General features: G+C 44.4%; 1 protein-coding gene, 1 non-coding gene and 1 pseudogene across 6 annotated transcripts in view; 2 read left to right on the top strand and 1 right to left on the bottom strand.

Moving 5' to 3' along the window:
- LOC116540402 overlaps window positions 1-687 on the bottom strand; it is a 1,315-nt pseudogene extending 628 nt beyond the window's left edge. Inside the window, exon 1 of the transcript XR_004264421.1 lies at window positions 1-687. This exon is cut by the window's left edge and continues 628 nt beyond it. The product of XR_004264421.1 is annotated as a heterogeneous nuclear ribonucleoprotein A1 pseudogene (transcript).
- Window positions 1-12,767, top strand: part of ABHD2 (abhydrolase domain containing 2, acylglycerol lipase) — a 114,072-nt gene that overhangs the window by 35,653 nt on the left and 65,652 nt on the right. The window contains exon 1 of one of the 4 annotated variants that reach the window (XM_032263912.1): window positions 7,072-11,483. The exons of the other annotated variants lie outside the window; for them this stretch is intronic. The gene's annotated coding sequence lies outside the window, so the exon portion shown is untranslated. Of the gene's footprint in view, window positions 1-7,071; window positions 11,484-12,767 lie in introns of those variants that run through there. 4 annotated transcript variants of the gene reach the window in all.
- LOC116540422 lies at window positions 3,792-3,856 on the top strand. Its single transcript, XR_004264435.1, has one exon. It is a non-coding gene; the product is annotated as a U7 small nuclear RNA (small nuclear RNA).

The raw sequence follows: 12,767 nt of genomic DNA, 5'->3' as shown, positions 1-12,767 counted from the left end.
ACCACCTCCACGACCACCACCAAAGTTTCCAGAACCACTTCGACCTCTTTGGCTGGATGAAGCACCAGCCATTTCTTGCTTTGACAGGGCTTTCCTAACTTCACAGTTGTGGCCATTCACAGTTTGGTATTTCTGAATGACAATCTTATCCACAGAGTCATGGTCATCAAAGGTTACAAAGGCAAAGCCCCTTTTCTTGCTGCTGCCTCTGTCAGTCATGATTTCAATCACTTCAATTTTTCCATACTGTTTAAAATAATCTCTCAGGTGATGTTCTTCAGTGTCTTCTTTAATGCCACCAACGAATATTTTTTTCACAGCTAAGTGGGCACCTGGTCTTTGACAGTCTTCTCTTGAGACAGCTCTCTTTGGTTCCACAACTCTTCCATTCACTTTGTGTGGCCTTGCGTTCGTGACTGCATCCACTTCCTCCACAGTTGCATACGTGACGAACCCAAAGCCCCTGGAGCGCTTGGTGTTTGGATCTCTCATTACCACACAGTCTGTGAGCGTTCCCCATTGCTCAAAATGGCTCCTCAGGCTCTCATCGGTTGTTTCAAAGCTCAACCCTCCAATGAAGAGCTTCCTCAGCTGTTCCGGCTCTTTAGGAGACTCTGACTTAGACATGATCGCAGGGAGAAGAGAGACTTTAACGATGCTTCTGCAGTGGTGTCCACGGGCAGAAAGGACCATGTGCAGTACTCTTACACATTTTCTCATAGTTGTGACAGTGATGCCATGACCCCAAGTCAAGAGAGATGTTGCCTAATTGTGGTGGACACCAGTATAAATGTCATCATATTGAATTTGGAACTGCTTCTGCCGAGGGGACTTTTCCTTACAGTAGGCTCCACAACCAGTCACAATACAAGGATGTGGTATTCTTATACGCAGTGTTTGCAGTTAAAAATCAACTCTGTAGGGCCGGGCGCGGTGGTTCAAGCCTGTAATCCCAGCACTTTGGGAGGCCGAGGCGGGTGGATCACGAGGTCAAGAGATCGAGACCATCCTGGTCAATATGGTGAAACCACTGCACTCCAGCCTGGGTAACAAGAGCGAAACTCCGTCTCCAAAAAAAAAAAAAAAAAAATCAACTCTGTAAAGGATGTGCACAATATATGTTTTGAAAATCATCTAGTATTTTCACACTTGTATTTTGAATGTTTCTCTTTTATTTGTTTATTTATTTATTTATTTATTTATTTTATAAACAGGATCTTACTCTAGCCCGGGCTGGAGTGCAGTGGCATGATCTCGGCTCACTGTAACCTCTGCCTCCCAGGTTCAAGCGATTCTCCTACCTCAGCCTCCCCAGTAGCTGGGACTACAGGCATGCGCCACCATACCCAGCTAATTTTTGTATTTTTTGGTAGAGGCGGGGTTTCACCATGTTGGCCAGGCTGGTCTTGAACTCCTGACCTCAGGTGATCTGGCTGTCTCGGCCTCGCAAAGTGCTGGAATTACAGGCATTCAGCCACCATACCCAGGCTGCATTTTTAAAAATACTTAATTTAGATAAATCAAAAATTTGGACTGGCTACTGTCATTTGCACCCACTTTGAGCTTTCAGTTTGCGTAGGACTGCTAGGCCCAGTTCTCTTGTCATCTCATTTTTAGAGAGCTCTTAAAATCCAAAGTATTTAAAACCCTGCAAGTTTCTGTGCGGATGAGTGCAAATTTCCACCCAGCATTGGTTCCTGAGTCATTAGAGGGAGGAGGCCATGCAAAAGTTGCTGTTGCCCAGGCTCCAGAAAAACATCATGTAATGTTTGATTCTGTACTAACTGTTCGTAGTGTAAAGGAAAGCTGATTGTGGCAGTTAGTTTATCTCCTTTTCTTTTTTTCCTTAAAAAAATCATCCAGAGACAGTAAGCCCAATGGTTTCTCTTTGCTTTTTTCCTTCCCTGGCACATTTTCTTGGTGAGTCTAAGTTTTGACCTCTACTGAAATGGCTCCCACCCACCTCCTGTTATGGATGCGCATCCCCAGCCCCATCTCCTTGGACCTGGTGGATGTGTCGAGAAAATTAGCATCAGCCTGACCCAGGGGCATCAGCACAGAGTCCCCTGGTCATTGGCTGATTGCCACCCTCTCTCCTGGTACCTTAACTAGGGAGGGGTGGAGGTCAGCCTAGGTTAAAGGCAGACCTAGTGATTGTTTAGGAATTAACTATGGTTTGAAGGTGTATGTGAAGGAACAAATTCTCCAGAACCAATTTACTTCCAAAACCTCTCCCTTTGATTATAGGGCCAGCCCTCTTAGAGCATGTTGGAGCATTGCTTAAGCAGCTAAATTCTGAACACCTGAATAGTCTGACTTGAACTTGACAATTAAAGGGCAAAAGGATTCACTTTATTGCCCCTCCATCCTTCCACTCACCTCTTATTTCTGATTTAGATTCTAATTTTAGGAATCCCTGTATCCTATGTTCATGTCTCATATCACCACAATGTTTTCATGTTACTACTCCCTTTTGTCTACATTACTACTACTTGAAATTTGTTGAGTACCTTTCATAGACATTATACCATTTAGTCTTAACAACCTTGAGGTGGGATGCATTTTTCCTTTCATTTTAAGGACGAGGACACTGGGAATAGCAGAGAGGGAAACTGAACCCAAACTGGAGTGTGACACCAGGGTGGTTGCCGTCCTATCTGTGGGGAAGTGAACGGGGACTTTTCTTGGTTACAGGTGAGAGAATCGAGGCAGAGGCCAACCCCTGACTAGAGTCTCTGGTGGCCTTTAATTCCCATCAGACTCCCTATTTCTGTCACTCCATCAGAAGCTACTGTCCCCCCTGGTCTTTTTCTGTGTTACATGTCTGTAACAACCTTTCATGTGTTGGAAGCTGAGGGCAGGAAACACATCTGTTGGCAGGGAAGGTGCTTCTCCTGGGACTGTGAAGATTTTTTTCCTATAAGGATGCCTGTCTACAGCCTTCCCAAGTACTCGCCTGGGCTAGAAAGTTCTGTTAACTGATTTACAACAAGCTGTTAGTATTATTCAGTAATTCTGACTGCAGGTTGCTGGTTATTATGACGTGCAGAATCAGGACATGTCCTTCCTCTTGGTTCTGGTATAGAAAAAGTGCTGATGAAAGGTGAACATCGGAAGCATGCTATGGGAGCAGGGATTATTGTTTTCCCCTCTTAGCATTAAGGTCAATTCAAAAATCTGCTTTAAGATTATTTACCCAAAAGTACATTATAAATTAATCTTTTAATGTCTGGAGGAAAACTTTGCTTTAATGGAATGCTATGTCTCTTGTTCACTTAGAAACAGATCAATATTTACCTAGTGATTCATTTTTGGTTCTCACGAAGTGTTTGCTCTTAGTGAAACAAGCTGACTAAAGCTCAGTTCAGAATTATAACAAAAATCTAGATAGTGATACAAATCTTTTTCTGAATAAAAACTTTAATGTATATTCATTTTTTTTAAATGGAAAAGGTAGAGAACACAAACATTATCTGTAAGTGCTATCTCTCTCTCTCTCTCTCTATCTCTTTTATTTTGAGACGGAGTCTCTCTCTGTCACCCAGGCTGGAGTGCAGTGGCACCATCTCAGCTCACTGCAACCTCCACCTCCTGGGTTCAAGCGATTCTCCTGCCTCAGCCTCCTGAGTAGCTGGAACTACAGGTGCCCACCACCACACCAGGCTAATTTTTGTATTTTTAGTAGAGACGGGGTTTCACCATGTTAGTCAGGCTGGTCTCAAACTCCTAACCTCGTCATCTACCCATCAACCTCCCAAAGTGCTGGGATAACAGGCATGAGACACTGTGCCTGGCCCTATAGCTCTTTTAGAATTTGTCTAACAAGTTTTTTTCAGTTTTTACCAGAAAACCTCCCACATGAAGAAAATTATAATTCTACCCAGGGATAATGCACTGTTAATATGTGGGCGATCATCCCTGTGGTTTTCCTTTTGTTTATACTTGCCCCCACAAAATCATGGTGATAGATATTGTTTGGTAACCTGCTTTCACCAAACCATGATGAACACTGCCATGAACATTCACCCATGCTGCTACCTATCTGCTTACGTTTGATTTTGTATAGCTTCAGAATCCTGTCATTCATTCAAATTTCCTGATGGCTGCTGGCAGCAGTTGGGTAGAGAAAGAGCTTTGAATTGAAATTTGGACTAGGATGCAAATCTAGGTATTCGGTCTCTAAACTGGCCATCGAACCCTGGACAAAATGATAGCCCCTCTAGTCCTTGGTTTCCTTCTATGTAAAATGAAATAGGCATGTCTCCCACCGTGCCCTTCAGCACTGACAGCTTCTGATTCTGGTACCCTTGCTTTGTAAGCAAGCATCAGAGTGCTCTTTTTAGGGGAAGGACCCTGGGAGAGGATCCCCGACTGTAGGGTAAAGAGACTGGTTTTCTTGTGTGTTTGTCCTCTGCTAGCTATTCCCAGCCCCTGGACTCCTGGACAGGCTGGCACTGTTTTTTTTTTAAAGTACTTTTTAAAGCTATCATTTATATACAGTAAAATGTACAAATCTTAAGTATATAGCTCAGGGACTTTTACATATGTATTCAGCTGTGTAACTACCAGTCCCTTGGGTGTTTTACAAAGATGTTCCATGACCTCTCTGCCTGTGACCCACCCATCTGTCATAATACTACTTGAGTTGGCTTTCTCAAGCAGGCTAGCAGCCCAGGCATGCCTACCTGTCCAGCCCCATTACTCATAGCATTCTCTCATTGCCCATAAAGTACCTGACCCTTGGGCTATTGTCCCCCCAATATCCCAATTACCCTCTTTTCTCAGCACCAAAATGCCTCTTATCCTATAAGAAAACTTGAATAGCATCAATTCTGTTTTTTTTTTTTTTGTGATGTATTTGGGGACGGAGTTTCGCTCTTGTTACCCAGGCTGGAGTGCAATGGCGCGATCTCGGCTCACCGCAACCTCCGCCTCCTGGGTTCAGGCAATTCTCCTGCCTCAGCCTCCTGAGTAGCTGGGATTACAGGCACGCGCCACCATGCCCAGCTAATTTTTTGTAGTTTTAGTAGAGACGGGGTTTCACCATGTTGACCAGGGTGGTCTCGATCTCTTGACCTCGTGATCCACCCGCCTCAGCCTCCCAAAGTGCTGGGATTACAGGCTTGAGCCACCGCGCCCGGCATCAATTCTGTTTTTAAGAGACAGGATTGTTGTCTGCTGCCCAGGCTGGAGTGCAGTAGTATAATCATAACTCACTGTACCCTCAAACTCCCGAGCTTAAGCTATCCTCCTGCCTCAGTCTCCCAAGTAGCTGGTACTACAGGTGTGCACCGCCATGCCCAGCTAATTTTTAAAATTGTTTTGTAGAAATAGTCTCACTATGTTGCCCAGTCTGGTCTCAAACTCCTGGTCTTTAAGCCATCATTCCACCTTGGCCTCCCAGAGCACAGGATTTCAGGTGTAAGCCCCTGTTTCCTGCCTTAAATAGCATTAATTCTGAGATACTATCTCTAACTTGCCCCTCTACTCCTCTTTAGCCAGAATGAGCCCCTCTTCCACCTTCCCACCATGTTTCCCCAGCTTGTAACTTCTGTGTCCATTTAGAATGTTCCATCTTGTTTTAGGAGAATTTGTATCTCTTTTCTTTATCACTGGAATATATACCCCAAATCAAGAGCTGCATACTTGGGGAGACAGAATAGGATTCCTGGTGGTTCCAGATCTCAAGTACAGTGCCATTCTGTATCTTGTTTTCCATAAACTGGTGTAAGTGACAGATGTTTTCCTTCTGGCAGATGCCATGTGTGCCTGCCCAGGAGAAACAAACTGCACTGTCTCCAGGTTGTTCAGTGGTACTCCAGGGAATCAGGTGTACCTTCAGCTCTTACAGAGCTTTGTTGATCTGGGAAGGCTCTACCCTGTTTCTGGAAGATTGTTCTATCAGTCTTAAATTAAGGCAGAACAACCCCAGGCATATGCATAGGGCAGTTCGCCGCCTCTCCTTCCCGATGGGCCTGGCTGAAGTTTTCATCACCAGGTCGCTGTTGGAAAGTGGAGACAGGCAGCAGGTGCCCTGTCTCTGGAAGCCTGCTATTAAAATGTATACACTCCCCTGCGGGAAGCCAGGCTGCCGCTTTTTCACTCATTAGCAAGCTTACCAGTGTGGGCTGCCTTGTAGCTAAAGATGAAGGCATTTAGGAGGAGTGTGATGGAGGGCTTAGCTAATAGGCCTAAAAACAGAGAGTTGAGTTGTCTTCACTGGATGCAAGAGACATCTAGAAGCCCCTGCAGAGTCTAGAGAAGGGAGGCAGTATGATGAAAACCACAGCCACATGTGTGTGGGTACTTCCTTCCCCAGAGATGAACATGTAATCACTTTCTTCTGCAACCAGCTGCCACCTGTATTAATAAGAACTGGACATTATTGTTCTTTGTGGTTTTGAGAAATACCTGATGCTTAGGGATGAGAGGCACCCACTAAACACCAAGCCAGAAATAACAGTTGATTCTCCTATGCCATGGGACCCTCTCTGAATGGTCCTCCTGGAAACTGCTTCAGGTGGTCATAAGATAAGGCAGGAGCCCTGTGGCCCTTCCACAGACCATAATGGATTCATCTCCTGTGGTTTTCCCCATTTCTCTCTTCATTCACCAGCAAGCTTCAAACAGGAATCCTATTGGAATGCTGTTCTCATCATAATGTGTCCAAACCTTTAGTTTCCTGCCGATAGTCATCCATTAATGAACATTTGAGGATCTACTTCTCTGAGATTTGTTGTGGGGAGGGGTTTTTAAAAGATCATTTTTTTCAAGCTTTTTCTTTATGAAAATTTTCTAGAGGCACTTTTTAAAATCAGTTTCCTTACAAATGTGGTTCCTAATTTTTTTTTTCAAGACAGTGTCTCACTCTGTTACCCAAGCTGGAGTGCAGTGGCACACTCATGGCTCATGGCAGCCTCGACCTCTGGGTTCAAGAGATCCTCCCACCTCAGGCTCCGAAGTGTCTGGACCCAAAGGTGCACACCACTATGCCTGGCTAATTTTTAAAAGTATTTTTGTAGAGACAGAGTCTCACCGTGTTGCACAGGCTGGTCTCAAACCCCTGGGCTAGCGATCCTCCAGCCTCATCCTCCCAAAGTGCTGGGACTACAGGTGTGAGCCACCAACCCAGCCCCTAATTATTTCTAATAAAGCAGAGCAAATCTGCTTTTGATTATTCTCTCAAACACTACCAACTCCCTCTCTATTGCTGTCGTACATACTTCTCAATAGTAAATATCCATTTTTCACGTACCCCAAATAAAAGCTCAGTTTTGTGTACACAAATACTGTATTTGTCATAGATATGTAAAATATGCTATTTTTGTCCTAGTGTACCAAGGAAGTATTAAATAATTAGAAGTACACTACAGAAAAGCACTAGTTCATATCTCCCTGATAGTGCAATATATGGAGTTATTTTCTAGATCTAAAGAGCATGGGACTCCACATATGAAATGGCTACTCCATCCATTTTCTTCTCTGCTTCCTTGTTATAAAGCTGTTTCTTTGCGGAGGCAGTACCAATACAGAGGCTGGGGTTAGGAGCTTTGAGATGGACAGTTGGTGTTTCCTCAATCTTAAAGCATCAGACAAACGCAATTCACACACTCCCTGTCAGTCAGATTGCCACCCTAGCCCCCTCCTAGGTAAAAATTCTGGAGCCGGCACAGCTTACTTATTTATAGCAAGTTAAAGCTGAAAAGAATTTCATTATCTTGGACTTAAATTTATCTTAATTCCCTCTTGCTCACAGACATTCCACATCAGATTTAGATCCTTTCCTTCTTGGCTGAACACCAAAGCTTTGTCCTTTTCACAGGATAAACTCCTAATTGCCAAGAGTCTTAATTCCATTGACCTGATTTTATCTGTTTTAAGAGTTGTGCAAATATTTCTATGGATATTTCTGGTAAACTATTAACAATTGATTGGCAGAACTCTAGTGTTCTGATATGCTTATTCTGTAGCCACCAGACCTTCAGAGCACATTCACCTGCAAACTTATATTGTTAGAAAATTCCTGAAAAATGAAAGACTCAAAATCATCTTGATTGAGGCTGAGTATTAAGGGCTAGCCTCAATAAGTCAGACTTTTAGGCAATTTCATCTTAAAATTCTCATGTGTCTGGTGAAATAGCCCAAACCAAAACTGCCAAAGTAAGAAGGTTAAACTGCTGACCCTGGGACACTGTCCTTTATTACTTGGCTGACCAAACCATTCCAATTTGCTCAGGACCGGAGCATGGGACTGTCAGTGCTAATATCAGGGAATTCCAGGGGAAACAGAGTTGAGTTGTTCACCCTCTCGACTACTCATTATCTTGGATGCTGCCTGCCTGCCTTGTGTCTGCTCTAGCAGGTCATTTATGCAAGGGGCCAGCCACACTGGGAAGAAAAGTGCTGCCATCTTTGAGTTCTCTTGTACCAAATCAAGATAATCAAATCTGAGCCTGCTACAGAATTCATCCACCTTCTCTAACCTAGATACAGATTGTAGCTTCTTCTTAGAGACTTTATGGCTTCTTATAGGAATTGCTGAAGGCTGAAAGATCTAAAAAAAAAAAAAAAAAAAGTTTCAGAATCCGAAACAGTCAAGACTCCCTTGATTTAGTTCAGATGGAAAAAGGCTCATCTCTCGTATGCTGTACATTCTTTAAAACAATCAATTCCAGTGTCCAAAAATGTATGACCCTTATACTGCACTATTCATCATACCGAGTTGATTCTTCAGGGCCCACTATGTCTCCAAAAAAGCAAAGGAAGTATGTACTACAACTGATCCCATCACATGGTGCCAAATCCGGCACATGTGAATGGCGAGTGGGCCTTGGCTCCACATGTAAGTTCCTGTTTGGAGTCACCCCTCCGTGTCAGTCCTTCCCAGACTTGACTTCAGAATCCACCTGGGTCCACCATTCATCCTTAACTTTTAACTTAAACCTAATTCACTTTACAGGACTTTCATGGAATCAGATCTACTTTTATACTCCTTCTCAATGTGTGGTTGACTGAAAATTGCTCCAATCTCCAGGAGCAGGAAATGGGCCTTGTTTCTTAGAGAGTGTAGCCAACTTTTATCAGCCTCTCATGTTTTACTGACCCTGTGAATGCAGAGTTTGCCAATTTTGATCTCAAATCTTCTTTTTCTCAGCCTGCTTCTCAGCATGCCCTCCTTCACTATGATAGCACGCTTTGTACTACAAAATAGTATACGCTTTGTTGGTAAAATATAATTAAGACAGTAAACTGACTTGGAAAGTATATTCTGGAGGGTAAATAAGAATTCTTCCTAAACTCTCAGTGCCAGTGTTGTCAGCCGGCGACGTGGAGAGTTAAGACCTGACTACTGTTTATACTTTTCTTTGTCTGAAGCAGCAGTGAGTGAAGTGACTGGCTTTAGAAGCCCAGTCTTCTTCAGCAGCATCAAGAATACTTCCCTGCAAATGGAGTCTCCTTGGGAGCCTGAGCTTTAGGGTCAGAATTTATTAGATGGTGTAATGTTTACTCAGGGAAAGTATTTTCCTGAGTTTATAATGAAATCTTCCCCTTCATGAAAATCTTGAAAGCTGTCACTCATACAGAGTGTAGTATGAGTAGTCCTTGTAGACTTGATTTTATGCATGATTGGTTGGGAATGAGAAGCCAGTGCTGTTGCTACCCCCTGACTGTTGGTGTTCAGGCTGAGAAGTACCCTCTACCAACTACCAAGGGCTGGGAGCTCCTCAGAGGCCTCCATATGCTGGAGCTAGCTGCCTGCAGTGTAGTATCACGGTGAGCCATGCAAATGAGTCAGCCATTGTGGCAGCTTGTCAACCACCCGAAGGCTGCCTGGCATCAGTTTCTAATCATAGAGTGAGGGCTCTGGGTCAGCGTGGGTGCATGGCATCAAGCCAGACAGCTTAACTTCTGAGGTAGCCATTATAAGAGTCTGTAATCTGAAACATTTGGGAACCCCGCCTGGAGGTCAGTGGTTGATCCAGACCATCTGTGGCCTCCCAGGAAGGGAGAGATTTGTGAGAAACAGCAGGTTATATGTTTTTCCACCCTTCCGCTGAGTACTAATGCCATTGCCATGACCAACCTGACTTTCCTGTGATATGTAGCACCAAATCCTCCCACTGGCAAAACTCTGAACTGGTGTTTACAGCCAGATCACAAAAGCTTGAACAGTTTGCTTTACAGGACTTGCATGGAATCAGATCTACTTTTATTATACCCAGAAACTCCAGGAGTGCTTTTATTAATGTAAAGCGAGAAACTCCACAAATGATTTTTAAAGTGTTGAAGCCTGCCAACCCATAATAGTATGGACTTTCCCTTCCTTGGGATTTGAATAAAGGAAGATTCTTCTCAGTGAATGTGTATACATAGAAAATTAGTCAAGTAGTAATACTTAGTAACCGGCTCTTCCAGTCTGTTCACCATCTGTATACCATACTCAGCCCCTCCTATATCACTCATAGTACTTTGTCTCACATTTCTATCTTCTCTACGGAATCCTCAGGCCTTCTCGAATCGTAGCTCTTTTAGCATCCCCTGACTTTTACCTGTCTCTGTATCATTGGCTCTTACCGAAGGACAGGGGTGGAAACAATAACTTTCCACATGTGTATCTCTCGTCATGCTTCAACTGTATTCTAGAGGCTTAAGGACAGAGACTGTCTAAAAATTCTCTGTCTTCCCTGTGGGCGCTGCTTCTCATAGAATCAGTACACACTAACTTTAGTAGAGTCTTTTGGTAGGAACATGTGATTGACAGAGTAACTCAGGTAAGTGATAAAGGAGTTCAGAGAAAGAGGAGATATAGCTGTGGTGGCTTGGATGATGAGGTCTTGCATAATCCTGAAAGATTAGTTGGCTTTGGATAGATGGGACAGTAGGAGACAAGGCACAGATGTTGGTGTGAACATAAACCAGTAAAATCGGTTATTTAAACAAGCACCCATGGCAGAAAAATGGCTTTGCTGCCCAAGCCAGCACTTTCACCCATTCACCTTTGTCCTTTTGTCCTATGGGCCTTCCACCCAGGCAGCAAGATAGGAAGGTGGCAGGCCTTGCTGTCATTGGCACATAATCACATTGTCACTGCTTTGCCCTGACCACAGACGCTCTGTTCTTATCTCCCAGTTCCATGGATCTTCATTTGGCTGGACTTTGATTATCTCTCTTGTAATTCCCAAAAGTGACCTTGGTGCTGCTTGCATCGTGTTTGGCCCTGCCACCCAGTCTGCCCTTTACTAACAGTGCCCTTTGATTTTGTTTGCTAATGGACTTTGGGTCCCATCTCTGGTCTGATCTCTACACTTGCTTCCTGGCCATCTCCTTGCAAGGTCCCTATGCCATGATCTGGTGAGCTGAGAGCTGTCTGATTGTATCAGAGAGCCCTAGGGTCAATGGGCAGAGGAAGAGGAGATCAGATCATGAGGAATCTCAAAATCCTGGAGAGGAAGAGTTTGGGCTTGATCCTGTGAACACTGGTGGTAGGTGGTAGGAAGGAAAGGGAAGGATGGGACAAATTCCAGAGGTGTTCTGAGGTAGACTCAGTGGTATCAGTGGAAAATGGAATGGCCTTGGGCATCAGAGGAAACGGCTGAATCACAGATTATGCTGAGGTTACTGAGTGGTTGAGAGAATAGAGTCATTGACAGAAATAGAGAAGTCAAATGGGGAAGCTGCTTTCTCAGGGAAAGCTGTTTATTTTGGGGCTTGTCCACAGGATGTGCACATGGACACGTACGTACAGCTGTGGCATTAGAACTTAGGTGAGAGCTTGAGACCAGATGTGCAGATTCCAGATCAGCTGCAGATAAGGGAGTTTGTGGGGGTGGGCAGAGAGACACACTGAGGACTGATGGCTGAGGCAGGCCATGACTAGGATGGGAGGAAGAGCCAGGGACAGGCAGTAAGAAAGGTGAGGGAGAAGCAGGAGCCTCGAATGTTATGACAGCCAGACAAGGAAAACATTGAAGAAGGTGTCAGGAAGGATGAGTGCTAACCAAAGCCTTTGGCCAGAAAGGACCAGGGATTTTTAAGAATATGTTTTCAGGAGTGCGGTGAATAAACAGGTCAGCACAGTAGCAACCAAAGAAGTGAGTGAGGAAACAAACACCAGGGAAGGAAGGAGAAAAAATAGAAACTGGAGGAAAAAGCCAAATTGAATGAAGGTTTTCCCCCTAAGATTGAGAGGGTAAATCCAGAGGCCCAAGTGAGAGGGTGAAGTTAATGAGCCATTGCCCCCGCTGGAGATCCAGAGCCCCGGTCTGCAGTGAGACCCACCTGGGCTCAGCTGCCAGCCCTGCCCTCTGCTGGCCAATAGCTTCACCTTGCCGAGCTTCTATTTCCTCATTTGTAAGATGGGTATAATAGCACTTACTTCATAGGTTCAGCATGCTGATTTAAAAAAAGAACAGAGCGCCGGGCGCGGTGGCTCAAGCCTGTAATCCCAGCACTTTGGGAGGCCGAGGCGGGTGGATCACGAGGTCAAGAGATCGAGACCATCCTGGTCAACATGGTGAAACCCCGTCTCTACTAAAAATACAAAACATTAGCTGGGCATGGTGGTGCGTGCCTGTAATCCCAGCTACTCAGGAGGCTGAGGCAGGAGAATTGCCTGAACCCGGGAGGCGGAGGTTGCAGTGAGCCGAGATCGTGCCATTGCACTCCAGCCTGGGTAACAAGAGTGAAACTCCGTCTCAAAAAAAAAAAAAAGAACAGAGCATGTAAGATGATTTATAGGATATTTGGCATGTATAAGAGTTCAGTAA

The sequence above is a fragment of the Sapajus apella genome, unplaced genomic scaffold, assembly GCF_009761245.1.
Source record: "Sapajus apella isolate SASKATOON/1434 unplaced genomic scaffold, GSC_monkey_1.0 scaffold139, whole genome shotgun sequence".
NCBI classification, from domain to species: domain Eukaryota; kingdom Metazoa; phylum Chordata; class Mammalia; order Primates; family Cebidae; genus Sapajus; species Sapajus apella.
Note: the sequence above shows the minus strand (reverse complement) of the source record. Positions and strands in the feature narration are given on the sequence as shown.